This window comes from Miscanthus floridulus, chromosome 11, assembly GCF_019320115.1.
Source record: "Miscanthus floridulus cultivar M001 chromosome 11, ASM1932011v1, whole genome shotgun sequence".
Lineage (NCBI taxonomy): Eukaryota > Viridiplantae > Streptophyta > Magnoliopsida > Poales > Poaceae > Miscanthus > Miscanthus floridulus.
The window spans coordinates 29,238,525-29,266,507 of NC_089590.1; the positions used below are offsets into that span (position 1 = coordinate 29,238,525).

General features: G+C 52.4%; 1 pseudogene; it reads right to left on the reverse strand.

Moving 5' to 3' along the window:
* Nucleotides 1-21,291: 21,291 nt before the first annotated feature.
* LOC136491745 (uncharacterized) overlaps nt 21,292-27,983 on the reverse strand; it is a 109,573-nt pseudogene continuing 102,881 nt past the window's right edge.

Consider the following 27,983-nt stretch of genomic DNA (forward strand, 5'->3'; position numbering starts at 1 on the left):
TCATTCCTAAGACCGACCCAGGTGGCCAAATGGCCTCCCCTCGATGGAGATTCTGTGGGCTTAGCGAGAGGTTTAGGATCGAACGAGAAGGTTGAGATGACTTGGTCTGCTAGACCGGGCGAGGGCCGCACAGTGCTCATCTATGGTTTTCTTCCCTGGCTCTGTTGGTTACTCATGTCAAATGAGGCAACCTCCGCTTTGTGACGCAACACGGAGCGTTCTGATGCATTTCGCTGCATGTGCGATGCTTAGTTCCCAAGCCCCCAGGCGGTTTAGGGCCCGAATCGTCTGGGAGGCATGGGCGTATGGAATGAGATGCACATATGGATGTATGAAATGACTTATAAGGAAATAGAGGGGTTCGGTACTGCTCACCTTGATGGCTTAAGTAATGAGGTTTGGAGAGCTTCAGTCGAAAAAGTCCGACCGGGACCTGCGCTTGTCAATCGTGGGTGAGTCCTTGTGTGAATAGTTTTTGTATTAATGAACACATGCTCACCTTGATAGCCTGAGTGATGGGGTTTTGGAAAGCTTTGATCGGAAATGTCCAACCGGAACCTTGATGACCTGAGTGACGGGGTTCGGAGAGCTTTAGTTAGAAATGTCCGACCAGGACTCGTGCTCGTCGTTCATGACCGAGTTAGCATGGCCTACATAGGGCACCCCTTTGCTTCCTTACCTGTCATTCGGTGTCTATCCTGAGTGATTCAATCAACTCAGGGGGTCAGATGGTTTCTTTTGGTGGAAGATTTCACTTTGGGTTCTTCTAGGTCTGGCCTGGGGAACAGGGAACCGCCCACGTGCGGTGGAGCTTCGGTTCCTGTGCCCATCGTGTGGTAGTGGTTGATCATGCAGTAGTGGTGGGCCATGGCCAGGCCACATCCCTTCTGATCAGGAGCTGTTCCATCAGGCAGAGCACGTCTCATCGGTCAGGGCACGTCTTATCTGCATTAAATGGAAAAGAGAGAAATTCTCGCTCCGTCGTTCCGACTTCCCCAATCGGTGTGTCCTTCCCTAACAACTGTTCCCTTTTCCTTAAGTAGGAGAAGGGAGAGGGTTTTTGTTCCATTCTTTTGCCTATTCTTCATCTGCCACCGCCTTCTCTCTTCCTTTTTTGCCATGAGCGTTCCTGAGAGCCATGGAGGTTTCTAGGGAAGAAAGGGGAGAGAGTGAGGGAGAAGAGAGGAACTCACTGAAATGTTGGACCAGAGGTCGTCCACCATGAGGACATCGGTGCTGGAGGCTTTCATCACGAAGGGGTTTCTACCTCCCTAGGAGGTGGCGCACTGGATGGTCCCTGAGAGGGAGGAGTTCCCACAACCTTGTCCCGATGAGGTGGTTTCTTTCCTTACCTTTCATGAGCATGGATTAGGATACCCCGTGCACTGGTTCCTGCATGGGCTCCTCAACAAGTAGGGTCTAGAGCTACAACACCTCAATCCGATGGGGGTGCTGCACATCACTGGTTTTGTCACCATCTGCGAGGCTTTAATTGGGATGGAGCCGCATGCGGATCTCTTCCGACTTTTTTTCTCCAAGAGAGCTATGATGGTGGGGAATTCGGTCGAGACCGCACCGGTGGGGGGGTTTGCCCTACCGAATAGCTAAGCGCGGGAGGTGTGTATCCCACGTACACTCCATGTGACTCCAACCGGGGATGGCATGGGGAATGGTTTTATATCTGGAATCCGGCGGAGGCACCATTTCTGGCGTTCACCGGTGGGAGGCCAGTGAAGCAGAAAAGTTGGTCGTGGGGTTGCGCCCGCACAGAGAGGCACAAGGTGGAGGTAATCGAGGAGGAGCTGCGAAAGCTAGTAAGGCTCGGCCTTGACGGGGTGCGGGTGTTCCACACCCTCTTCCGCCACCGGGTTGTGCCGTTGGCAGAGAGGATGTGGCCGATGTGGATGTACGGTGTCTGGTCGGACCCAGACCGTGCTTCACTGGAGGACTTGCCAGACGATGAGGTCTGGAGTTGCCTTGGCCAGGTGTTGCAGTTGAGGTTCAAGGATACGGTTGTGGGGAAACCCATACCGTTCAATGCCTCGGTCATGTCCAACCTGGTATGATCCCTTATTTTGTTCGTGTTTCTTCCTCTGCCTTTGTTGTTTCTTGATCCTAGGCCATCCATTCTATAGGGTCTTAAAAGGTACAAGTCCCGGCCACACCTTCCTAAGGGACCGAAGGGCAGGGCCTGGCAGGCCACCTAGAAGGAGGCGGCAAATGCCCGGAAGAAGAAGAGAACTAGGGAGGTTCAGCGGAATGAAGAGAAGAAGAAGGAGGTTGTCCGGTGCGTGAGGGCCGAGGAACGTAGGAGCGATGTTGAGTCGAAACTCGCATCGGATTATCCTACGGATTTGGATGACATGGTCTTCTTCAATGAGGAGGAGAGTCGGGAGGTCGTTATGACCTCGGTGGAGCGTCACGACCCTAAGTGACATCTACTGGTGAGGAGCAGGAGGCCACACAGCGTGCGGAGGTTCCTACATCGAGGAAGTGTGTGGTAGGCGTGGACGCCATTGGTGGACAGGCGGCAAAGCAGACGCGGTCACTGCACCCCTCGATGGTGTTGCCGGTCCCATTGTCGCCCGTGGCGGACGTGGTTGAGCGAGCTGGGTGGTCCGAGGAGCGGACTAGCACTCGTGCACCAATGGGACCGGTGCCAACACCTGGCTCATAGCCGGGGGAGGCCCTGCCTGCCGTGGGTGTGGTCGAGTAGTCTGGGTAGTCTGAGGAGCAGACTGGCACCCGGGCGACTTGCAGTCGGAGGATGCTCCGTCCATTGCTCCGGTCGGGGAGTCCCGAGCTGGAGGTCGTAGTGACCCGTAGGCCGGGCAGGAGCTGGCTGAGATGACTCCATCCCCGTCTGAAGTGAGGGGGCGTGGGTCACAGCCTACGAGCTATCCTCGTGCTGTAGGGCCATCGACATCGGGCCCTGCTTTCAGAGTCGTGCCACTCACCTCCCGGTATGTTTTTCTTTCTGTTGTTTTTTCAATATTCAGCTGGTTGAGCGTTTTCAGAGGGTGAGTTACCCGCACCTTCTGTTAGCGACCTGGGGATGCCGGGGTTGAGCATCGCTCTGATCCCCATGTAGGAGACTTGGAGGCCTACCCTGTAGCGTTCCCTCCTGGGGGTGGTGCCCCCTAGGGCGGCTACTGATAAGGCGGCAGTGGTGGCGTCGGTGTTCACGGCGATCCCGGTGCCGATGGCGGGGGTTGCGTTAGAGGTAACTCTCATGACCCCTCCTTAGCTGGTGGCAGTGGAAGAGACGAGGGAGGGCAAGCTCTCTATCTTGTCGGGTGGAGGGTCGCACGGCTTATCCTTGCCATCGGAGCGGAAGGCGCTGGAGGGAAGTGCAGCCGGGATGGAGTTGGGATGCTTGGCGGCGTTCCACGCGAATGAGGTGGTGGACATCCCGTCTGACGATGAGGCAGACATCATGGTAGAGCCATCGGTGTCGCCGCGGGAGCTAGCGGTGTCGTCATGGGAGCTGGCGGTGGTCCAGTTGGAGGCTAGGCCCTCCGGCGGTTCGCCAGAGGGTGACCTAGAGTGGCCCTGCCCTGAGGACCCATCGAAGGCGTGGTTCATCCTCCGGGATTCTCAGGAGAGTTAGCTTTGGGACATTTTTGGGGGGCAAGGGCATGCTGCGGTGTCCGAGCTCACCAAGCTATCCGCGAAGCTTGAAAACGCCCAGAAGCAGGCTCAGTTCGCTCGACAGTTGGTTGAGGGTGACCTACAGCTCGCCGCGGAGGTGAGTTTCTGGTACTTGTCCTTGCCCTTTGAATCTTTTGTTGGGTTTTTTTAGCATGCTTGTTTTTTGTAGGATATAAGGAAGATGTCTTCCCACAAGTCTTACTTCCTCTGGGCAGAATATGCCCAGATGGCTGAGCTCGAGCATCAGGTAGAGTCCGCTCACTGTGAGTCCCAGGACCGGGCGGCCGAGGTGGCCGTGGCACGGGCGGAGGGGCAGCATGCAGTGGAGTAGGTGACTGCCGCCGAGTAAGGGCTCGAGGCGATGAAAGCCTGCCAGGCAGAGACTAAGGTGAAGTTGCGGGTATCCCTGGCGAGCACTGAGACAGCGCTTCAAGAGGCCTTGGCGGCCCATGAGCCAGAGTGTCGGGGACCTAATACCGGGGTACCCTAGAAGGTGGAACCAATAATCACCGAATGTTAAAAACTTCTAGACGGATAAGGGCGCCGTTACGTCCTTTGTTTGAATGACAGGAGTTTGGTTCTGCCTCGCCCGACACCTTTGAAGATAGCTCTGCCTTGCCCGAGGGCTCAGGGCTAGTCTCTATCTCGCCCGACGCCTTTGGGATGGGCTCGGTCTCACCCGAGGGCTGAGGGATAGACTCCGCCTCGCCCGACACTTTTGAAGATAGCTCTGCCTCGCCCGAGGGCTCAGGGCTAGTCTCCGTCTCGCCCGACGCCTTTGGGACGGGCTCGGTCTCGCCCGAGGGCTGAGGGATAGACTCCGCCTCACCCGACCCTGGAGGGGTGGGCTCGGTCTCGCCCAGGAGATAAGGACTGGTCTCTACTTCACCCGATGGCCAGGAACAAGCCTCGCCCTGCTCGATATCTAAAGATTGGTTTCATCTTACCTGATAACTTCTCCCCATTCCCTCATGATGATGGGTACAGGGCAAGATAAGATGTTCGGGTCAACCATGGCTCCAAGGACCATACCCTGTGCCCTGGCAGGAAAAGTACTATGAGGAAACAATGGGACAGGTGCTTTAGACCCTTCCAGGGGCCATAGAGCCCGAAAGGTATTACAGGTGCATGCTCCTCGCCCTGTAGAGTTGTAGGCGCCACCTTCAGCTCTGGGACACGGAACCCGACAGAGATATACAACAACCGCTATGCTCCAGAAAAGAATTTGTTATCTCCACGAATGATGGATTTTCCGTCACCACGCTATGGACCCAAGGGAGCGGAGCCCGCTTCCCGACCCCTTAGGTCCACCAAGTCAGGATAGCTTGCCCACGGTGCTACTCTGGACCCCGACCCCATGTCCCTCTGACAAAGACTCATAGGAACCAGAAGGCATGCGGAGCAAGGCTGGGGAGGCTCATAAGTCAAACCACTGTGCTGCAACCCATACCCTACGCAGGGCAGCATTCTGTAACCAACCTGACATTCTACAGAGGCATCGACAGTATTGTAGGCGCTTATCTTCCTTCGCACTCATCAGAATGAAGAACCAGGCCGCGTAGATGTGAGCCACAAGACTAGGTAAAGCCCTCATCCTTGTAAAGCCGGCCCCTTCATCTATAAAAGGGGATGCGCTTCCCCCATCAAAGGGATGGACTTTTGACCAAACAACACCAGACACACACACATAGTCAAGCTGCTACAAAGCTCTTGGCCTCCTTTCAACCCTTCGATCAGAGACTTGGGACCAGTCCCTCTCTCGATCATTTGTACCCCCTACTACAATTGTTCACGGTGCTAATAACACGAGCAGCAACAAACTAGACATAGGGACATTCAGCACGAACCAGTATAAATCTTGTGTCCTTTAGCGCACCATCCGAGCCTAACACGCATTACTATAAATTTACTTGCCGGTGCTTGTATGAAACACCGACAGTTGGCACACCAGGTAGGGGAGCTTGCGCGTTCCAAATCAGGCCTCGGATGGCCACCCACGCAATCAGCTAGGCCCCGGGCACACACGTGTGTTTCGGCGACCTAGATTTCATCGTCACACTAGGAGGAGAGCTAGCGCTGACTCACACAGCCACCCTATCTCTCCCTTCCATCGACCTTAGCCATCTTAGGCTTGAGGGCCCGCCGGGCAACTCCCTTGGAGCCCAGTCATCAAGGGAGGCCTCGCACAACGTCACCCTGTGTCCGAAAGGTCCTATACGGAGCGCCCCGACAGCATTTCCGTTCAGTCTCCGCAACATTGCGGTGACTGCTGGCCACCTTTTTGGCACTACGTGTGGTTCGGTCACCCACGGACATCGAGTTCATGGGGGCGATTGAGCATGATACGGAGACCCTCTACGAGCTCCTCAATGAGGAGCCAGGATCGTTCTCCAGCTCGGATTCTAGTAGGGGGAGCCACCACCCTTCCTGGGAATGCTTCATGGCGCAGACCCTCGAGGGTCATGTCGAAAGTGTCTCCAGGGAAGAGGTCACCCCTACAAACAACCCTGACGGTAGATCCAGGGAAGAGACAGTAGCCCCATCTCGCCTAAGGATGGAGCAGCTAAGGGCCCGTCAGCAAGAGATCGATGAGGTCGGGCAAGGGCTCGTCCGGGAGTATGCGGACATCAGTCGTGAGATTGAACGCCGCAAAGACAGGGGGCGCGCGCGCGCCACGGCTCACACTATACACCAAAGGATCCTCACCGATGATGGGACCCTTCCTCACTTTGCCTGAGCTAGCCAGAACATCGCCGTAGCAACCACCTTGCTGCATGGCCTTCCAGAGGCCGCGACATCCGAGGATCGCTGCGTCCGCCGAGAAATTCGCATGTTGCTCGAGCGTGCGGCGGCGCAGCAGGTGGAAAGTTCGTTGTCCCGACAATGCGAACCCGACACCAGCCAGCGCACGCCCTCAGTGCGTCCCACCAAGGACACGTCCATTCACCAAACACCACCAGGCGGCAGGCAGCCCTCCGCCGTCCTAGTGCATCAACGCCTCGGCCATGACCGCGACGTACGCAGCATCATCGACGCTCGCAAACACGCCCACGGCGACCCAGGAGAGGCAACATGCCATGGCTACCATCCCCGACGTGGCAGATGCTACGACAGCAACGAGGACCGAAGCCCAAGCCTCGGCCTGCCAGGCCCTCAGGCCTTCGGCCGACACATCCTCAACGCTGCGTTCCTCCTAAGGTATCGACCGCCTACCAACATCCCTAAATATTCTAGCGAAACAAATCCTAGGTTTGGCTCGAAGACTATCGGCTTGCATGTTAGGCCGGTGGTGCGAGTGATGACGATTTCATTATTCGCAATCTCCCGTTGTTCTTGGCCGATTCGGTGTGAGCATGGCTGGAGCACCTACCGTCCAATGCCATTCAGAGTTGGGCGGATCTGACGGAGATCTTCGTGGGCAACTTCTAGGGCATGTACAAATGCCCTAGAAACCCATGGGACCTCAAGAACTGCCGCCAGAAGGCCGATGAAACCCTTCGCGGGTACATCCGGCGCTTCTCTCGGCAGTGCAACGAGCTCCCTAACGTCGCCGACGCTGACGTGATAGGAGCCTTTCTATCCGGGACAACCTGCGAATCCCTGGTCCACAAGCTAGGACACAGGGGCCCGCAGACTACCAAGGAACTCCTAGACATCGCCACCAGTCACGCCTCTGGAGAGGAGGCGGTCGGAGCCATCTTTGATTGCTCCGATGGAAAGACAAGGCGGGACGAGGACACCGGCGAAGGCACCTCCAACCGTCCCGCCAAAAGGAAAAATAAGAAGCAACGGCGTGACAACTCGCTCGTGGCCGCTGCCGACCACAAAGGTGGTCGGAAGCCCACAGAGGGCACTCCGAACCACTTTGAGAAAATGCTCGAGGGGCCATGCCCAAACCACGCCTTCCTAGCCAAGCATCTATACAAGGATTGCGGCCTCATGAGCAAATACTTGGCTAGGGGTCTTAACAAAGGGGAGCAAGGGAAGGAACCTATTCCCACCACAGATGACGCAGAGGAGAAGGACGACGCCTTCCCAATGCCGACTGGTGCCCTCATGATCTTTGGAGGATCAACGGCCTATGACTCCAAGCGCCGCCAGAAGGTCACGCACCGCGAGGTCTACACAGCCAGACCGGTCACGCCTACCTTCCTCCGGTGGTCAGAATCTGCCATAACCTTTGACCGGACTGACCATCCGGATGTCGTCCCACACCCGGGAAGGTACCCGCTTGTCGTCGATCCGATCATCGGTCCAAAGCGGCTCACGAAAGTACTGATGGACAGAGGCAGCGGCCTCAACATCATGTAAGCCAAGACGCTCGATGAGATGCGCGTCGACCGAACGAACCTTCGTCCCATCCGAGCGTCTTTCCATGGCATCGTGCCTGGTAGGCAAGCCGTGCCACTAGGGCAGATTGATCTGCCCGTCACTTTCGGGGATCGGTCCAATTACCGGACTGAGACCCTCACCTTCGACGTAGTGGGGTTCCCGAGGACTTTCCACGCCATTCTAGGATGACCATGCTACACGAAGTTCATGACCATCCCCAATTATACGTACCTTAAGCTGAAGATGCCGGGCCCCCATGGGGTCATCACCATCGGCACCTCCTTCCAGCGCGCTTACAAGTGCGAGGTCGAATGCTACGGACACGCATCCGCAGTCATCGCCTCCGAAGAGCTCGCCACCCTCAGGGAGAAGGTCGTCGAAGAGGCGCCCGACATGAAGAGGTCATCCGGGTCGTTCGAATCGGCAGAAGGCTCCAGGGAGGTCCTCTTGGACCCCAGCAACTTCGAGGGCAAAAAAGTCCATATCGGGACCGTGCTCTCCTCTGAATAGGAAGGCGTGCTCGTCGACTTCCTCTACGAAAACAAAGACATCTTTGCGTGGAAACCCTCGGATATGCCAGGCATCCCAAGGGAGGTCGCCGAGCATACCTTAAAAATTCACCCGGGCTCCAAGCCAGTGAAGCAACGCCTGCGCTGCTTCAACGAGGAGAAACACAGGGCCATCGGCGAGGAGATAGCCAAACTGTTGGCCGTAGGATTCATTAAGGAAGTATATCACCTAGAGTGGTTAGCAAATCCTGTTCTGGTGCGAAAAAAGAGCGGGAAATGGAGAATGTGTGTCGATTACACAGGCCTCAATAAAGCATGCCCAAAGGATCCGTTTCCTTTGCCACGAATAGACCAAATAGTCGATTCCACCTCAGGGTGCAAAACCCTTTGCTTCCTTGATGCATACTCCAGCTACCACCAAATCACGATGAAAGAGTCCGACCAGCTCGCGATATCTTTTATCACCCCTTCGGATATTTTTGCTACATTTCAATGTCGTTCGGTCGGAAGAATGCTGGGGCAACATACCAGCGCTGTATGCTCGATTGCTTCAGAGACCTCATTGAATGGGCCGTTGAGGCCTATGTCGATGACATTGTAGTCAAATCCAAGCGAGCTGACCATCTTGTCGCCGACCTTGAACAAACCTTTGCGAAACTCCGGGCAAACGGCATCAAACTCAATCCTGAAAAATGTGTTTTCGGGGTCCCGAGGGGCATGCTGCTCGGCTTCATCATCTCTGAGCATGGCATAGAAGCCAACCCGGAGAAAATATCAGCCATCATAAGGATGGGCCCGATCCAAAATATAAAGGGGGTTCAGCGGATCATAGGGTGCCTTGACGCCCTCAGCTGATTCATTTCGCGCCTCGGCGAATGAGGACTCCCCCTTTATCAACTCCTGAAGAAATCTGACCACTTCGAGTGGACTGTCAAGGCTCAGGAGGCGCTTGACATGGTTAAGCAATTTTTAACTAAACCGCCGGTCCTAGTTCCTCCATGCAATGGAGAATCCCTCCAACTGTATATATCGGCCACCACCCAAGTGGTTAGCTCTGCCTTAGTAGTAGAGCAAGATGAAGAGGGGCACGCCTTTAAGGTGCAGCGCCCTATATATTTCATCAGCGAGGTGTTATCCAACTCCAAAACCCGCTACTCCCAAATCTAGAAACTCCTCTACACCGTCCTCATCACCAAAAGGAAGCTACGCCACTACTTCGAGTCACACCCCGTGACAGTAGTGACGTCGTTCCCCCTAGGCGAGGTCATTCATAGCCATGACGCTACAGGAAGAACCGCAAAGTGGGCACTCGAGCTGATGGATCAGGGCATTTCTTATGCCCCCCGAACAGTGATCAAATCTTAGGTACTGGCTGACATCATCGCAGAGTGGACCGAGGTCCAGATGCCACCAGCAGCCGTCGATCAAGAGTACTGGACAATGTACTTCGACGGATCGCTGATGAAGAAGGGCGCTGGAGCAGGACTAGTTTTTGTATCTCCCCTCGGGGTCCACATGAGGTACATGGTTCGGCTCCATTTCCCCTCATCAAACAATACTGTAGAATACGAAGCGCTCATCAATGGCCTACGAATCGCCATCGAGCTAGGCATCCGATGCCTCGATGTTAGGGGTGACTCTTAGCTGGTCGTCAACCAGGTCATGAAAGAGTCATGCTGCCATGACGCCAAGATGGAGGCATACTGTCAAGAAGTCCGACGGCTGGAGGACAAATTCGATGGCCTCGAACTCAATCACATCCCAAGGCGCCTCAACGAAGCAGCCGACATGCTCGCAAAAGCAGCATTCGGCCAAGAGCCGGTCCCGATAGGCGTCTTTGCCAGTGATCAACACAAACCCTCGGTACGCTACGCGGGGTCGAAACAAGCCAATGATGGCCCTTCTAGTCCGACCCCAGGGGCTGATCCGCCAACTGCTCCGCCCGACCCTGAGGTCATGGAGCTTGAAGAGGACCTAGCAGTGGAGTCCGACCCTCCCGATGACTGGAGAACGCTTTACCTCGACTACCTCCTCCACGACATACTACTGGCAGACAAGATGGAAGCCCGACGGCTCGCACGACATGTGTGGGGGATATACCCCTGGGTACCACAAGATGGTACATGGGCCACACCATCCAAGGTGGCCCGGCCCGTAAGATCAAGGCGTGCACATCAAGATTACAAGTTGTACTAGATATTGTAATAGTACCAAATTGGATACTTTACTTGTAACCTTGTCTCTTCGGAGTATATAAGGAGAGACAAGGGTCCCCTAGAGGACAGGATAATCTGTATACATCTCAATACAATATGCCAAGGACACAGGACATAGGGTATTACATCGACTAGATGGCCTGAACCTATCTAAATCGCTGTCTCTGCGCCTTGTGTCACCATCTGGTTCCTGATTACGTGCACTGTCTACCGATAATCTACCACCACGGGCACCCCCCTCGGTGGACTGCCGACCATATTTCGTCAACAGTGGCACGCCAAGTAGGGGTCCCCTCTAGGGGTTGTGCATGCTGATCTTCCAGCGAATCAGATGGGATTTTTCTTGATCAACATTATCTGCGGCGACTCAGCTTCCCGCAGCAAGACTCCTTTTGCAACACATCACGGCACGGTTCCTCGGTTTTCGTCAGCTCTTCTCAATGATTCGCGGTGGTTCTTCTCTCGGCATCCCGTGACAATCGGAGGCGGCATGCTATCGCGCGGGATTCACGACCGTCACCACACGGCAGGATGACTCCGCCTGCGGTTTGGCAGATTAATCTATTAGCTCCCCTAGCTCCTTCAATTTCATGGATCGGGATCAACTGCCAAGCTAGAAGACCAGACACGGGTTCAATCATGACGGATCTAAGGACCACTGTTATGTACCGAAGTCGATCACAACAGACACGCGAGCCTCATGATCCGACACAGCCGCGTGATGCAGGCATGTCTCATCTTCATCGAGGCTCATGGGCCATGGTGGTGGCTCCACATGACATGACGCCGAAGTCTAGAGCAACATGCAACGACCCCAGAATCTATCTTGGAGCAAGCACGATCTACACCACCATGCAAGGCTAATTTAATTGCTCATATGGGTGTATGTACACATACGTACAGCATATACGTGCACGAATGATGCAAGCCTGCATGTGCCCATAATGAGCTAAGTCATGTTTCTATTTTTAGATTAAGCATTCTATTGCGTGTCGTATGCTTCTACCATCTGCTTCATGATTATTTGTAGCTTCCATGGCGTTAGGACTGGCAGCGTACTTCGATCTCACTGGGCAGAGGCAAGACGACGCCAAATTTGGCACAGAAGAATGATGGTTTTGCACCGAACGATGCACAACCGTCCAAGCAAGCCACGCGTTGAGTCATCAAGTGAGTCGTCGGCGAGCCACGCCGAGCCATCAAGCGAGTCACGTCGAACCAAGCGAGCCGCTAAGCGAGCCACGCCGAGCTCCGACCACGTCGACCACGTCCCGAGTAGCTCCGCCGAGCTCCGACCACGTCGACCGCGACCACATCGACCACATCTCGAGCAGCTCCGCTGAGCTCTGACCACGTCGACCACATCCCGAGTAGCTCTGCTGAGCTCCGACCACGTCGACCGCGACCACGTCGACCACGTCCCGAGCAGCTCCGCTGAGCTCCGACCACGTCGACCGCGACCACGTCGACCACATCTCGAGCAGCTCTGCTGAGCTCCGACCACGTCAACCATGACCACATTGACCACATCCCGAGTAGCTCGACCAAGCTCCGACCACGTCGACCGCAACCACGTCGACCACGTCCCGAGCAGCTCCGCCGAGCTCCGACCACGTCGACCGCGACCACGTTGACCACATCTCGAGCAGCTCCACTGAGCTCTGACCTCGTCGACCGCGACCACGTCGACCACATCCCGAGTAGCTCCGCCGAGCTCCGACCACGTCGACCGTGACCACATCGACCACATCTCAAGCAGCTCCACCGAGCTCCGACCACGTCGACCGCGACCACGTCGACCACATCCCGAGTGGCTCCGCCGAGCTCCGACCACATCGACCACCAGACCATGTCGCAATGATGATCGCCGCGAAGAACGGCGCTACGACAACCACGACCACCATCGTGATGACAAGTTGGAAAGCTCGAGGGCCGGACAACTTTATCGCTATCGACCAAATTTCTATCGAAAGATAAGTACACTTCTAATGTTTATATTTAATATAATTTTTATTACGACGTTTCTCCACAGCGTCCTCGTCATGATTATTCTTCAAATAATATTTGTCCATGTATACCATCTTAAAGATGACATACATCTATACTTAATGCAAATCCTCGACCAGTCCTGTTGACGCTCGGATGCCTCCAGAGACGGCTCTATCTCCGGCTCCTCCCTACACATGCACGAGCGTCTGCCCTCTGCGTTTCGGGTGGTCCGCAGCGGCTCCTTAGCGACGCTTTGTTCTTCCTACACGTGCACAGGCTCCGTGCCCCGCGTTATGGTTAACGGGCTAGCTAGGGCTGGAGACTCAGCTATACACTAACTGGTCGGGCAGTTTATATTAAGTGTAAACACAAACTTCACATTAATACTGATGTTTACAAAGCACCAACTGCTTTATCACATCATGCTCATTTACAAATGGCTGTTGAGCGTCATTTTCTCCATAATTTATTACTTTGTACATCATGTACTACCATTCTACATATTTATATTACAGGAATTTCGAGCTACGCATGGGAACTTCGTCGCTCGCTCCTCGATCTGTGCTCGGGGACTGCCTCGACCACTCTCTGACCATAGCTCGGGGACTTCGTCGCTCGCTCCTCGATCTATGCTCGGGGACTGCCTCGACAACTCTTCGACCACAGCTCGGGGACTTCGTCGCTCGCTTCTCGACCTACGCCCGAGGACTGCCTCGACCACTCTCCGACCGCAACTCGGGGACTTCGTCGCTCGCTCCTCGACCTGTGCTCGGGGACTGCCTCGACAACTCTCTGACCACAGCTCGGGGACTTCGTCGCTCGCTCCTTGACCTATGCTTGGGGACTGCCTCAACAACTCTCCGACCACAGCTCGGGGACTTCATCGCTCGCTTCTCGACCTACGCCCGAGGACTACCTCGACCACTCTCCGACCACAACTCGGGGACTTTGCGTCTCAACTACATGCGACTGGCGACTCGCATACAGTTGGGATATTCTTTCTCATTTAGACCTTACTACAAGGCTCATACCTCGCCTTCCAGCAAGCTCGGGGACTACATCGGTACGATGCACCTGCCGGTGCATCTTGTATCGCCTGTACGACGGTTGGATTCTCAACTTAACTGGGAATTCTTTTTAGACCCTGGCACCACGTGCCTATGTCACCTACTACCAGGCTCAGGGACTAAGTGGGCACACTTCACCTTGCGGTGAATGTGTTTGTTTTTTGACCTCTACGCCTCTGATGATCAAGGACGCTACGCTTCAAGACGCACTTACATTTCTTTTCAGAAATACAAGTGGGCACACTTCCTAGGACGGAAATCTTTTTCTTTCTTCTTAAGAGCACCATACATTCTTCAGACAACCTCCTTCTCTGGCGACAATGGTGGTTGGAGATGTCAAGAACTCAAGCCTCACTGTTCGGAGAAGGTTGAAACGGCGTGTCGCATCAGAATACATGGCGCTCGAGAACTAGCTGTGGGGGATATACCCCCGGGTACCATAAGATGGTACATGGGCCGCACCATCCAAGGTGGCCCGGCCCGTAAGATCAAGGCATGCACATCAAGATTACAAGTTGTACTAGATATTGTAATAGTACCAAATTGGATACTTTACTTGTAACCTTGTCTCTTCGGAGTATATAAGGAGAGACAAGGGTCCCCTAGAGGATAGGATAATCTGTATACATCTCAATACAATACGCCAAGGACACAGGACGTAGGGTATTACGTCGACCAGACAGCCCGAACCTATCTAAATCGCTGTCTCTGCGCCTTGTGTCACCATCTGGTTCCTGATTACGTGCACCGTCTACCGATAATCTACCACCACGGCACCCCCCTCGGTGGACTGCCGACCATATTTCGTCGACAACACGCCAAGTCCCTCGTTCTTGTAGAGGGCGAACTTTACAAACAGAGTCACATCAGGATTCTGGAACTCTGTATCCCTGGCGAACAGGGAAAACTCCTGCTGGGCGACATCCACGGTGGAGTCTACGGTCATCATGCCGCACCAAGAACCTTGGTTGGGAATGCATTCCGACAAGGCTTCTACTGGCCCACCGTAGTAGCCGATGCTGAGCAAATTGTATGCACTTGCGAAGGGTGCCAGTACTACGCTCGGCAAACACACCTCCTGGCCCAGGCTCTCTAGATGATCCCCATCACATGGCCCTTCACGGTCTGGGGGCTCGACCTGGTTGGGCCACTCAAAAAGGCGCCCGGGGGCTTCATCCACCTGCTTGTCACCATAGACAAGTTTACAAAATGGATTGAAGCTCGACCAATATCCACGATCAAATCCGAGCAAGCTGTGCTGTTCTTCCTCGACATCATCCATCGCTTTGGAGTACCAAACTCCATCATCACAGACAACGGCACGCAGTTCACCGATAGGAAATTCATTCGATTCTGTGATGAACAACACATCCGGATCAATTGGGCAGCCATCGCACACCCCCGGATGAACGGGCAGGTCGAGCGCGCAAACAGCATGCTCCTTCAAGGCCTCAAACCTAGAATTTTCAACTAGTTGAACAAGTTCGGCGTGCGCTGGCTCGCTGAGCTCCCAGCCATGCTCTAGAGCCTAAGGACAACTCCTAGCTGGGCCACCGGCTACACACCTTTCTTCATGGTCTACGGTTCTGAGGCCGTTCTCCCAACGGACCTCGACTATGGAGCACCAAGAATCAAAGCATACGACGAACAGGGGGCCGAGGCATCTCACCAAGATGCCATGGACCAACTAGATGAAGCCCGCGACATCGCCCTCCTCCATTCAGCTAAGTACCAGCAAGCGTTGTGATGGTACCATAGCCGACGGGTATGGGGTCGAGCCTTCAGTGTTGGGGACCTCGTCCTCCACCTTGTGCAGAGCAACAAGGACCGCCACAAACTCTCCCTGCCCTGGGAAGGGCCCTATGTCGTCGCAGAAGTACTTCGCCCGGGCACCTATAGGTTGGAACATTGAGCAGCTACATCGTTTTTACCCTTAAAATAAGCGTATACTCTTCCTTATCAATTTTTGTCATTACAAAACCTCGATCCTTAGTGACTTCCGATCCCTGCAAATCGCGAGGGGTCGGACCTCACTCGGGGGCTGACATGTGACATGACATGTAACATGAGTAATACAAGTATTACGCTTGCAAAAACCTCCTGTGTTATATTTGCAAACATTCTCTAATTCTCTAAGTTTTCCATTCTTCTCATAAACAAGTCCTAAGGGCTAAGATTTTGGGAACCAATTCTGAATACAACTGGTAGGACTGCGGGACACCCACGCCCCAGCGGCTGCAACCTCTTTGCTCACCAGTTCAATCAGAATTAGTTTGCCCACGTTCCTAGTTTCTTACGACTTAGACCATGAGAAGGGTCGGAGGGCACTAAAATCGTTTCTACAAAAAATTGCTTGCCATAAGCAAAAGATGAAAATTTGTTCATTTTTTGCACAAATTCGCCACTTACAAAGTGATTTCATTACAAAAAGGAACTGTTTACTCGGGGGCTTCCCCACAAAGTTATTCAATTACAGTCTCTGCTTAGCTTTACTACAAGTACTACTACGGTCGCCGCGCCACGCTCTCCATTGGCGATGCCTGGGGCGTGTACATGGGCCAGCTCGTCTACTGCGACCACCACGCCACACTCTCCATTGGTGATATCCTGCCGCTTTGCAGGATCCTCAAAGGCGCCGTCATCTGCAACGCCTCTACCGGGGCATCCGGGGACTTCGCCATCGTCGTCAGCCGCAACCCCAACAACGATGCCTCCACTAGGGCGTCCGGGGACTACGCCATCGTCGTCAGCCGCAACCCCGACAGCGACGCCTCTGCCAGGGTGTCCAGGGAATACCCCATCGTTGCTAGCCACAACCCTGACAACGGCATCAGGGCAGGAAATGCCTCCCACCAAAGGAGGAGCACAGTGAACGACGGCAAAGTCGACGACGTACGGCGCCCACCAGCGCCCCTTCTCCTTCGGCAGCAGCGACTCCTCAGTGAGGGCGGCATGCACCATCTCATCTATGCTAGATAACCTCCGTCTCGACATCATGCTCTAGATTCATGAGCGAATTTGTGAGTTTTCTCTCTCTCTAGCATTACTCTTCCTCACTCAGGAAACATCGTGACGCACGGACGCATTCAGCGGAAAGGAAGAAGAAGGAGAGATAGCAGCTCAGAGGCAGAAGAAGAGGTGGGATGAGAACTCCCCTCCCCCTCCCTATTTAAAGAGGAGCCGCTGCAGCTAAGGAAAGGTGAAAGGTTGGACGAAAAACCCTCTCCCTTCCCCTCCTTAAATATGGAATCAATGCTGATAGATACCTGAGGGGACGCGCCGGAACTGATGGGACATGCCCTGGTCGATGAGGCGTCCTCCTCGATCAAACTGGACACTGCTTGGGTATGGCCCGCCACTGACCCGCTCTGGACGCAGCAATTAAGGCGCCCACATGGCCAGACGACCCTTTGCCTCCTCTTGCAGGGCCACGGAGCGATCCGACGACAGGACCTCTGTAAAGGGGAGCTCAACGCATCTCCTGGGTCGACCATGCGGCCCAAGAGAGACAGCGAACGAATGTCCAAAGAAAGATAAGCATCTCTGCCTCCTTACTTTATGCGTTAAAATTTATTACCGAGCTTCCGACCACGTCAAACGGCGGGGACACGGACATTACTCAGGGGCTGCCGAGGATATCTACCAGTCTAGACATCCTTCTCACCCGACCCCTCCGTATGCTTGAAACCAAGGGTGCGAAATATGGGCATAGAACTTTGAGTAAAACTGGACGAACTAGCAGACCCTACGCCTCGATAGCTACGGTGTTTCTGTTCACTAGAAAAATCATACTCAACGCCCCTTGCGTCTCCAGCTTCGACGTCTGCCTTCTCAAGAAGGGTTCGGAGGGGTCCGCCTATAGAATCTCCCCCAAAGGAGAAGCTATCAGGTTGCCCAAGTTAATTAAATGGCTTGGACCACCACCGAGATACGAAAAATAAAGAATAGCGATTCTTATGCAGGTTACTCCAACCTCATCACAAACATCAGGGCCCGAACCCCGCACGGACACATCTGGTAGGAGCTTTCCATCACTCATACCACCAAGGTAACGTTACCGACCCCGCCTTCATTTCGATTATATTATACATATGCAAAACATCCCAATGCTTCGTGTCGCATCACGAAACGGTTGTCACGTCATTCGATATAGGTGGCAGCAGGCCGAGGTTCGAAGGCCGGCCCACGAAGGGCTCGAGGCCGCCTCGTGCTGAACAGAGCCAGGGAGAAATAATTGAGACAAGCCCCAATGGCCCTGCCCAACCCCGCTCAGAAGCGGACAGGGATGTCTCAACCTTTTCTTGTTCGATTCTAACCCCGAGCCAAACCCACAGAATCTCCATCGAGGAGAGGCCATCGGGCCGCCTGAGCCTATCAAACGGCTCGGGCATCTACCGGGAGGCGGGTTAAGAAGTTGTGGAGTGCCACCAGAGGGCTCTGCCGACCCCATCAGCAAATGATGGACCCAGATTCCACACGAACGTACCCGTTAGTGAGCTCGTTGAGCGCGATACTCGAGCCGTCGAGGCAAGTGTCATTTACTCAGCCCCTCCGATTGCAAAAATCAAGGACGGGGTAACACACAAACTACGGTCGACCCCTATCAGACCCTGACAAGGCCTGGGGGCTCAAGCCAATCAATACAGGGACACAGGTTCGAAGGCCCTACCTTGCCGAGCCCATAGAGTCCCCAGTTGGGGATTTCTGTTGGAAGACAGGGCGGGGAATATTGTAATGCCATCCAAGGACTTCGTCGACCCTGTCACCAAAACCACAGAATGGGATTCCATCTGAACGTTCTGGTCTCTAGTAACCCCTGACCCTAGCAAATGCAGGGGGTCGAACCTTACTCGGGGGCTGGTTAAGGTACGGCTACCTCCCTTCCTTCTTTCAAAACAATCTCCTCGCATCAAGACCAGCGGCAAGATTCGGGGGAACAGATTGGTAAGATCGCAAAAAAATCAAACAAAACGAAATTACGAAGCAAAATCATGAAATTGCGTCCAGACTCGAAAATACCGACACTTGTTCACATATTACATATAAGTTGTTCTCAAAATTATTCGACTAACTACTCCTGCGTAGGGAGAACCATCTCTTTCAGATTATCCGCCAGGTTTTTCGCAAGGGGAGCAACCATCTTCTCCATTGCCTCTAGCTCATCATCCTCATAGGTGGACGGGAAACCTTCGCTCATCACCTTTAGGTTGATTTCCTTCTTGTAATGGGCATGGGTGACGGTGAAGGCCTGGGTGATCCCGGCGTGAAAAGCACTCTCCTCAAGCTGGCCCACCCAAGCCATGATACCTGTGGCATGAGCCGCGAGCGGGCTGGTCTCCACCGGCTCCACCACCTTCAGGGCATCAAGGACCACCCCGACCGTAGCTTGCAGAAGATCGTGCATGGGCAAGCTCCTTTTCTAGCTTGACGGAGACGTTTTCGGCGCTCAACCTTCGACTCACCGTGTCACTGAGATCTACCCGGAGAGAGCGGACCACCTCGACGTCCTCATCCACCTTCTGCTGAAGGGCCGTGGCCCTACTCTCGGCCTTCCGCCTGAGGTCCTGCTCCATCTCCAGCTCCTTCAGGACCTCGCCGGCCTTCTCATTAGCCGCGCAATTCCTCTGCAGCAGTTTGTCTCGCTCCTTTCAGAGCCTGGCGATCTCCTCCCCATCCAGCTTTGACCTCACCGACAAATCCTCAAACATCCCGTGGGCCTCCTCCGCGTCCTAATGCGCCTGGGCCTCCCGCTCCTTGGCGGCAGCAAGCTGTGCAGCCATGTCTGCTCGCAGCTGGGCCTCCTCAGAAAGGCGATCCCACTCTGCCTTCTGCTCACGGAGGAATCGGGATTTATTTTGGCTACGAGCAATAAGAATCTAAAGAGGAAGAAGACTGGTATCAGAAATGCGAAAACACAAAAACATGCGAAGAAAGAAGAAAACCAAGCGAATACCTGGGTAGTAGGAACAACAATTTCACGCAGGGCTCCTCTGGCCTCGTCCAGGGCATCTAGCATGGTCGAGATTCCGATGTCAAGACCCTCCCGCTCCATGCTCTCGGCATGATCATCGAGCGAGAAAAGAGCCGACGATGGATCCTGGGTGGCCGTACACTGGAGCGGCGGCTCCCCCCACGTGGGGGAGCGGCTTCCTCCTGACAAAGGGGCCGAGGGCGACTCCCTCCTGACCCTATGTGGCACCACCACCGCGCTCGAGGACCCTCCGACCAGACCCTCCTCCATCTAGGCCGCTTCGAGCGCCATGCCCGGATCCACCTGGGCCCCCGGTGGTGCGGATTGCACTACGCCCTCGAGCGCCACCGCGGCTACGCCTGGCTGATCCTGGCTTGACGCGGTCACGACCACCTCCACCGGTGGTATGCGGCCCTCGGCCGGCTATACCACGTCCACCACGGAGGAAGCCGCTTGCTCGGTAACCACCGTGGGCGTGGGCGCCACCATAGACGCTGTCGGGTCGGCCAACGCGGCTCCAACATCGGCACCACTCCTACCCAAAACAGGGGTGACGCTAGGCGATGCCATTCGTCCCACTTGAATGGAGAGGCTCTTCTTGGGCGCTAGCCCCAGGGGGTGACCCATCCGCAAGAACCTACACAAAGGTAATAGCCATTAGGTCAAAATAGAAATGGACAAAGGATGAAAATAGGGGAATTAGCAGCTTATGCTGACGCCCTCGGCCGGCAGAAGCATTTTGGGGATAGATCCCCAGATCCCTACCCTGACTCATCTAGGCGGGACCGTTTCGAGCCTGCCCCCTGCTCCGAGGCAGTGGGGCTCATCTCCCTCACCTCGTCATGGGGCGCGGCACCAGAGCTGCTCCCCTCCATCATCTCATGGGGCGCGGCACTAGAGCCGCTCCCCTCCATCGTCTCATGGGGCATGGCATCAGAGCCACTCCCCTCCACCATCATATCGGGGTCGGCGGCGGCAAGCCCGCCTTCCCCCATCCACCGATCCTCGGGCGGCACGCCGTGTGAAGTGGCGGACTCTCCGGCCTCCACCGACTCACTTCCCTCCGCGTGGAACAGGAAGGGTCCCTGCACGGATGGGTGGCCACTTGTTAGCGTGTCCTCATCCTCTAGGATGCCCCAATCCACGCCAATGGCTACCTCATCGTCATCATCATCATCATCGTCGTCATCCTCACTGCTCACGTCCTCTCCCCGATCTCGTGCTTCCTGCTTCAGTCGTTTCTTCTTCTTCATCTACTCCCTTGCTTTCTTGTCCCGCTTGGCCACGAGTCAATTTGCCACCACCACGGCCTTGTCCTTTGGCAGCGGAACTAGACTGTCTTTGAAGACTAGCCCCCTCGACTGGTCCCAACATCACAAAAGCGAGTATCAGAAAAAATGGAGATTCAGGAAAAAGAAAGAGCACGGGAGAAGAAGGCTTACGAATTCGAAGAACCCAGGTTCTGGCCGCATTGGGGGATGTCCGGGCATCGGATACACAATGTCGAGGACACCGCCTGCGGAATCCTTCATCGGCTCCATCGCCTCCTTGATGCGCTACGCCACTTCCGAGAAAGGGAGTGCCTCGTCAACAAGCACCATCCCCTCGAACAACATCCCAGGCATCATCTGATGCAGGGGAAGCACGCGCACCATTAGCGGCGCCACCCTCCTCGCATGATAGGCACCGATAATCCCCGCCCCCTTTACGCCCCGTTCCTTCAGGGCTTGGAGGGCGAAAAGAAGGTCGGAAAGGTGTTTCTTGTCTTTGAACTGGACGCCCCAGCCCCACGACTCCGGAGTCTTTTCAATAAGACACCCGGTGTACCTCGGTAGGGTGGCACTCACATCATCCCTTACATAAAACCACTGCGAGTGCCATCCCTTGTTGGAGGTCGCCAGACGCATGAACGGGTAACCCTTCGACTGGGTATGGCGCAAATGAATGCTGGCACATCCCATCGGCACGCTCACATCCTTCCCCCCAACCTTCCTCTTTGACAAACTAATGGTAAAGAAATACCGTCACAGATCGAAATGGGGATCGATCCCCAGGAAACCCTCGCACAAGGCAACAAACGCTGCCATGTGTTGAACCCCATTGGGAGTTACATGCTGCAGCTCCACCTCATAATAATCTAGCAGCCTCCGAAGGAATCTATGCGTGGGTACCGCAAATCCCCGCTCACGGAAGATGGCAAAAGAGACGACATACCCTTCGGGCGGCATCGGCTCACCCTCGTCACCAGGTAGCAGCCACTCCTGGACGGCGGACAGCGGGCGGAGAAGGCCATGGTGGACGAGGCCCTCCAAACGCCGTGAGGTGATGCTAGATCTGCCCCACAATGTCACAGAACCGACCAATTTATAAGAGTACAAGTACAATGGCAGCCCGTAAGTGGTCGCACTATCATACTTGAACCCATATAAACCCGGTAGTCCATCGAGTACCACGACGGGTCTCGATAAACGATTTACAACAACCAAGATCGTATAGGATTCAACATACATGCCACATATTACATAAAGTTCACAGATACCTTTCATCATCAGAGTACGAATAAAAGTTATTACAAACCGAGTTTGATAGATAAAGCGGAAGCAAATAAGTTCGAAAATAAAGTTACCACAAAAATTTCATAAATTTTGGAGCACAGGAACTCTAGATATAAAATAAACAAATTTGCATGCATTCAAAAGCACATTTCAAATCTCTATTTAAATCTCCAAAAACTTCTACTGTAATTGTCAAGAATATATTTTTCCTAAATACTACACTTCCTAAGGAACATAACCAGATTTATTTCACAATTTTTGGAGCTATCAAACTAAAGATATAAAAATCACAAATCAAATCAAAATCTGGAATCAAATGACCTAGCTTTCAACTACAGAGTCACTGACCGGTGGGACCCGTCAGTCAGGGGACCCCACATGTCATTGAGACGGAAACAGAGCCGGCGGCGCTACTCTACTGGCGTGGCCAGAACTCAATGGCGGTGAGTTCGCCGGCGGTGACATCTTCACTAGATGTTCTACTCGACTTTGCGCACACAACCATCTACTTGGTGGGACTGCTCGTCGGTGCTAGCAACGGCGGTGGCGCTCATGGTGGAGCGGTGGCGCTGGACGATGGCGAGGCGCCGATGGAGGCTACGGCAACTCGATCGAATGCTACGCCGAGCATCACCGAGCTACGGCGGACCTAGCTAGCGCCCTATCGTGGCTTGGGATGGTCGGTGGCGATGTGGCCACGGTGACGGGGCTAGCGGTGGAGCTCTGGCGACCTCGTGCGCATTGCTGTGGCTTACCAAGCACCGGCAGCGGGTACTGGTGGATGCGGTGAGCTGCTGGGGTGATGGTGGTGCCGCTATGGTGACGAATGGGCGGCTCAGCGAGGCTTGGCGCGGCTATGGCGATGGCGGAGGTGGGGAGGAGCTTGGCTGCTGCTGCGGTGAGGAAATGAGGCCAAGGCGAGGTGACTGGAGAGCTTGGCTGAGTGCAGGTGGGTGCGGGCGATGTTAAGACGTGCATGGGCCTACCTTGGCCACATGCGGCGAGGCTCCTGCGACGCGCGGCACTTGCCAGCCACCACGCGGCGTGCGACGACTGACGCCGGTCGGCCACAACGCTGATGGTTCAGTTCGTCAGTTAAGCCAAAATCGAGCCTAACATCGCGTATTGCAACGATTAAAACTTCATGACTATGGGCTTTCAGCAAAAACTTAGTACATCAAAGTTGAAGTCTAATGTACTAGCTACAACTTTCGTTCAAGGATCATGCTCTAATTCTCAACCAATAACGAGTAATATCATCACCAAGATGGGTTTGTCAGGCTGTCAGTGAATCAAGGACTTAGCAAAATTTCGTAAGTCATGAGATGTTGATTTTTCTGATTCTTGTGATTCCAATTCGAGCATGTTAGAAGCTAAATCAGTCAATGACCCAAAAATAAAAGTTGTTCCTTATGTCAAATACTACAACTTTGCTTTAGTGATCTCCTCCATGCAAGGTCTCTAACACCTAGTTCAAACTTGGTCAAACATGTCACATTTAAATGATGATACACATCAAAGCATGGCTTAATGACCTTTTTACCCCTAACCATGAATATCAAAGTTGTTCATAATGATACTCTAAACATGTTTAAGCAATTTGCAAGGTCATTCAATCATTTCATGTAGTAGTCACTCATAGTGCTAGTTAGTGTAATCACATGAAGCTTAAGTGTTGGTTCATGAAATGTGACCATGACAAAGTCCTATTTGCTAACCTAGGTGTTGCTATATGTTTGTGTGACTCACATCCACCAAGTACATGTGTCCACTCATGATCATATGCATAGATACATGGAGACATGAAATAATGAGAAAAGTTGCATATGTTTAAGAAACATGCGATAACAAGCAAACGTTGCAGATGTTTCAAACCAATGTTTTATTTGTAAATGCTTGTTTATGAATGCTTGATGATCATGCTCATGTTATGCAAGTCAAGTTATGCAAGGCTAACACCCGAGGTGTTACAGCCCCTCCCCCTTATAAAAATCTCGTCCTGAGATTTGCAAGACCTACCATTCTTGGAAAAAGGTGGGATAAACTTCTCGTAAATAATCTTCTCTCTCCCACGTAGCATCTTGTTCACTGTGATTGTTCCACACCACCTTATAGAACTTAATAATCTTACTCCGTGTTACTCTCTCTCCATCTCCTCTAATACTCGAATTGGCTTTTCTTCATAGGTCAAATCCGATTGAAGCTACACGTTGGTGGGTGCAATAGTTTCTTCAGGTACTCGTAGACATTTCTTCAACTGAGAAACATGGAACACATCAAATATTGCACTCATCTCTGGTGGAAGTTGTAACTTATACGCAACATTTCCTTTTCGTTCCAAAATTTTGTATGGCCCTACATATCTTGGTGAAAGCTTCTTTTTCATCCCAAATCTCTTCACACCTTTCATGGGCGATACTTTCAAGTATACATAGTCACCCACTTCAAAAGTCAGTGGTCTTCTTCTTCTGTCGGCATAACTCTTCTGTCTTGATTGAGCTGCCTTCATATGTTGTTGGATGATATGTACTTGCTCTTCGGCTTCATTGACAAAGTCAATACCAAAGTATCTCCTTTCACCGGGTTCAATCCAATTCAATGGAGTTCTACATTTTCGGCCATACAAGGCTTCAAATGGAGCCATCTTGATACTCGCTTGATAACTGTTGTTATAGGAGAATTCAGCTAAAGGTAACCATTTCTCCCATGAACCTTTTGAAGATATAACACAAGCTCTAAGCAAATCTTCTAGGATTTGGTTCACTCGCTCCGTCTGTCCTAAAGTTTGCGGATGGTATGCCGAACTTCTGATTAGCTTGGTTCCTAAGGCCTGGTGTAAGTGCTCCCAGAAACGAGCTATGAACTATGGTCCTCGATCTGAGATTATAGTCCTAGGTACTCCATGTAGTCTCACGATCTGGGAAACATATATCTCAGAGTATTTCCCCACGTGATATGTTGTGTGAACTGGTCCAAAATGTGCTGACTCGGTGAGACGATCAACAATAACCCATATTGAATTGTGACCTTGTGGTGTCATTGGAAGGCCTATGATAAAGTCCATGCTGATTTCCTCCCATTTCCATCCTGGAATAGGCAATGGCTGAAGTAATCCAGTAGTTTTCATATGGATAGCTTTTACTCTACTGCAGTTATCGCACCTAGCGACATAGGCTGCGATCTCTTTCTTCATCTTAGTCCACCAAAAACGGGTTTTCAAATCTTGGTACATCTTACTACTACCCGGATGGATAGACAATTTGGACGAGTGAGCTTCATCTAAAATTTGATTCCTTAGCTCACGGTCTTTTGGTACCACTAGTCGGTCCTCAAACCATAATACACCTCTTTCGTCCAATCTAAAATGTTTGGTTTCTTGCTCTTGCATTTTCCTCTTGATGTGACTTATTCCTACATCTGTCTGCTGTAGCTCTATGATTTTGCTCTCAAGTGAACAACTGATTGTGATATTGTGTAGTACAGTAGGATGTAATAAGTTGAATCCATCTTCCAATAATGCTTCCACAGTGTTGTAATGAGACTTCCGACTAAGTGCATCGGCTACTACATTTGCTTTACCCGGATGGTAATGCACTTCTAATTGTAGTCCTTAATTAGCTCTAACCATCTTTGTTGTCTCATGTTCAGCTCTGGTTGGGTAAAGATATACTTGAGACTTTTGTGGTCAGTATAGATATGACATACATTGCCCAACAAGTAATGTCTCCATATCTTTAATGCATGAACAACGGCTGCAAGTTCCAAATCATGTGTAGGGTAGTTGACTTCATGTTTCCTCAATTGCTGAGAAGCATATGCAATAACTCTTCCTTCTTGCATAAGCACACACCCCAAACCTATTCCCGATGCATCACAAAATACATCAAAAGGCTTTTCAATGTCTGGTTGTGCCAGCACAGGTGCTATAGTCAACAACATTCTGAGGGTGTGAAAAGCTGTTTCACATTCTGGTGTCCAATTGTACTTCTCATCCTTCTGAAGTAGTCTGGTCATAGGCTTAGCTATCTTTGAGAAATCTAGAATGAAACGACGATAATATCCTGCTAACCCTAGAAAACTCCGAACTTCATGAACCGAAGTTGGGGCTTTCCAATCCATGACCTCTTGTACTTTTGATGGGTCTATGGAGATTCCATCCCTTGATAAGATGTGACCTAAGAAAGGTACTTTGCTCATCCAAAATTCACACTTGCTAAATTTCACATATAGCTTATGCTCCCTCAATCTGGATAAAACAATCCTCAGATGCTCTTCATGATCTGACTCATTTTCTGAATAAATCAATATATCATCAATAAACACGACCATGAACTTGTCGAGTTCGGGCATGAATACCGAGTTCATCAGGTACATGAAGTAGGTTGGAGCATTTGTTAGTCTGAAAGACATAACTAAATACTCATATAAGCCGTACCTAGTAGAGAAAGCAGTTTTTGGTATATCCTCCGGTCTGATCTTTATCTGATGGTAACCTGATCTCAAATCAATTTTGGAGAATACCTTTGCCTTTGCTAGCTGATCGAACAAGATGTCGATGCGAGGCAATGGATATTTGTTCTTGATGGTCACAGCATTGAGTGGTCTGTAATCTACACACATTCTTAGTGACTTGTCCTTCTTTTTCACAAACAAGGCTGGACATCCCCACGGAGATGAGCTAGGTTGGATAAGACCCTTGTCCAATAGATCTTGCAATTGAACCTTAAGTTCCGCTAACTCATTGGGTGGCATTCTATAGGGCCTTCTAGATATGGGTGCTGTACCTGGCACTAACTCGATGTTAAATTCCACGTCCCTATCCGGTGGTAGACCTGGTAATTCCTCAGGAAATACATCCGGAAACTCACAAACCACTGGAATATCACAAAGTGTGGTGGTTTGGATAGCACAGGCTAAATGTTGGGGTTCGAAATCGTGGGAGAGTGGTACTAGAAAAGCATTCCCTCCTGTGGGTTCTCTCAACATAATAGTACGGGTGCTAGTGTCAATAAGAACACCATGATCCTTCATCCAATTCATGCCTAAGATTACACTTATCGATAACCCGGGCAATATTATCAAATCCGTTGTGTACTCCCTCCCTTATATAGAGATGAGTACATTTTTGACTATCTTTTTGGTAGTAACAGTACCCCCTGCTGAATTTATGTTATAACCCCCTTTATTTACTTAAATTATTTCTTGATCATGTCTAGATGCAAATTCTTGACTCATAAATGAATGAGAAGCTCCTGAATCAAATAAAACAATAGCGGGATGCTTGTTGATAAGAAACATACCAGCCGTGACAACTTCTCCAGTGGGCACTTCCTCCACAGTGGTATAATGCACGTGTCCCTGACGTGCCCTGGCATTCGCCTGCCTCTGATTGTTCTGATTTGGGTTGCCATTCTTCTTGGGGTGGGGGCATTCCTTGGACCAATGACCCAGTTGGTTGTAGTTGAAACATGGTTGATTATTTCTGAAGCCTATGGAGCTGTCCTGACTACCATTTACTTTTGGTAAGGCAATAGTGAACGCCTTACGGAATGGTTTCTATGGCCTGTTATTCTGCGCTTTAGGTGGTGGAGGCCTAAACTTGGGTGCAGGTGGACGGAATTATGGCCTAGCTGTGATAGGCGCTTTTGACTGGAAAGATCCGGAGGCACCTGCCTCATATGCCCTCTTGCGAC